Here is a 2,422-nt window from a genome sequence, read left to right as displayed (position 1 = left end):
GGGCTGGGATGGCTGGGCTGTGCTTGGACTCGGTGATCTTTCAGGTCTTTTCCAAGCTGGGCACTTCTGTGTCTCTATGGAAGCCTCCTCTCAGTGATGCCCTCTGCAGTGGCAGCTTCTCAGCACCGCAGCGTTTGCAGTACTGCATTGGGAAGTCAGGGTAACATGGGTATATTACAGGATAATGCCATCACACTAACAAAGGAGCTGTTACTGTCTATCATTCCTCTGGATATTGCGGGCTTGGAAGCTATAGCCAGGAATGATTGTGCACTTAAAGCCTCATTTTGCTTTCTGGACCATAGGAAATGAAGATGACTTTACATCTTTCAGTAACGGGTCACCATCGTTAGTTAATTAATCTATGCTTTCCGATCTGAAGCTTTTGATTCCTGGCCAGTGGTTCTCTCTCTGTGGCTGTTTGATTTCAGATTAAATTTGTCAGCATCCGAAGCAAAGCTGTGGGTCAGAATTGCAAACGCGTTTCTTCTGTATTTGCTCAGAGGTCGCAGAGAAATATTCCTGTTCTCTGTGCTGGGGTGTAGAGTGACAGAGCAAGGCTGGGAAAGGCACACTGCATTGCCAGAATTGCTGCCTCCCCGAAATAGAAATTGTTGCTCGTCTGATAAAAATAGTCCACGTGGAGCTGAGGGAGCAGGGCATCCTGCACTGGGCCGCATGCAGTGCTGGAGATCAATGTGAGGAGTGGGTGAAGCTCAGCTCCAATCACGTCCATCGTCAGAACGGGACTTTGAGGTCCACCAGCCCTTGTGCAGCCCATCTCCGCAGGGCCCTAAGAGCAGCATTTCCTTTTTTACCCTGTGTCAGCAAACTGAGCTTTGGTGCTGCGGGATGGCTTGGAATGAGTGATAATCGAGTGAGATTTCTGCTGTCTGCTTGGCGAGGAGAAGCAGCGGCAGGGTGACATGGCTGCGGGATGGCAAACCCTCCTCATGCTGCTGGACTGCTGACATAATGAGTGCCTCCACAAATGAGCAACGTTCCTGAAAGCACTTTTAGCCTGATGTAACTTTGCGTTAGGATAATTTCGTAGAATCCTACAATGGCCTGGGTTGAAAAGGACCTCAAAGATTCGTTGAGTTCCAACCCCCTGCTGTGTGCAGGTCGCCGACCAGCAGCCCAGGCTGCCCAGAGCCACATCCAGCCTGGCCTCGGATGCCTGCAGGGCACTGTGGGAAAAGAAAGTTGGATTCTGGTGGGGAGGAGGGGGATTTTTTTGATCGGAGCCTTTTGCATTGGGGAGGGACGCGGTGCAGTAGCATTATTTCTGGGGGTAGCACCGACCTCGGTGACAGAAGAAACAGGATCTGAGCCGCAGCTCTGCCGTTCGCTGCGTTGGGTTGGGGTGGGGGTGAGGGCTGGGGGAGGGCAGCAGGAATTCCTGAGCCTCTCAGCTGCCATTGTAAGCCAGCAGCCCACCCGGCCACCAGAGCTATTTTGGTGAGCGCTGCCGTGACACAGGAACTGGGGAATGTGCTCTGGGCTCAAAGGGTCTTTCTGCTGCTCCGCCGGCAGCTGGGAGGAGGAGGCTGCAGCATTGTTCTCCCATTATCCCCACTTCGCTGCTGAAGGCTTCGGTGGGGTAACAAACACTCTTTTATGGTACTGAAGGAGAAGAGGTCAGTGCTTCGGGTTCCGTTCAGCGTGTAGAGGGGTCTGTGCTCTGTTCCCCACTGTTGCTGCTCTGAGTGCGCGTGGAGATGAAATGGGCCCATAGAGCAACGAGTGTGCGTGTGCAGATGGGACGGGTCAGCGTGGAGAGCAGCGATGTGGTGTGACTGCGTGGGAGCTCAGCGGAGCAAGAAGAGAGATTTATGTTGTGGTGTGTGCCGGGGGTGCATGGAAGGAAGCTGGGGTGAGACAGATGGTGTTTGGCAGTGTGGTGGTGGAGCTGGGAATGCTGCAGGAGGGGGAAGGCCACGTGCTGCTCTTGGAGTCGCTTTTGCAGGAGAGCAGCAGAGTTGCTGAAATGCAGATAGGAGTGTAAATGAGAGCAAGGAGTGTGCACGAGACTGCTGGTATCTCAGTGTGCGCATTGCTTGCTGATAGCAAAGTAAGCAAGGCTTGGTCTTGTCCCCCTCTGCTCGGTTCTTGTGAGGCCCCACCTGCAGCACTGCGTCCAGGGCTGGAGCCCCCAGGACAAGAAGGACAGGGAGCTGTTGGAGAGGGTCCAGAGGAGCACAGAGGTGAGCAGGGGCTGCAGCACCTCCACTGCGAAGCCAGGCTGAGGGAGCTGGGCTCGTTCAGCCTGGAGAAGAGAAGCTGTGGGGTGACCTCAGTGCAGCCTGCGGGACCTGAAGGGAGCCTGCAGACAGGAGGGGATCAGCTCTTGGAAAGGGGAGATAACAGCAGGACAGGGGAATGGTTGGAAGGGGGAGGGAGGGCAGATTTCAGTTGGATG

The 2,422-nt window shown here is 54.6% G+C and overlaps 1 protein-coding gene across 1 annotated transcript in view; it reads left to right on the top strand.

Moving 5' to 3' along the window:
* LOC116216496 (protein scribble homolog) overlaps window positions 1–2,422 on the top strand; it is a 41,929-nt gene that overhangs the window by 18,674 nt on the left and 20,833 nt on the right. The gene's annotated exons all lie outside the window — the stretch shown is intronic.

The sequence above is a fragment of the Meleagris gallopavo genome, chromosome 3 (assembly GCF_000146605.3).
Source record: "Meleagris gallopavo isolate NT-WF06-2002-E0010 breed Aviagen turkey brand Nicholas breeding stock chromosome 3, Turkey_5.1, whole genome shotgun sequence".
Lineage (NCBI taxonomy): Eukaryota > Metazoa > Chordata > Aves > Galliformes > Phasianidae > Meleagris > Meleagris gallopavo.
This window is presented reverse-complemented; position numbering and strand designations above follow the sequence as displayed.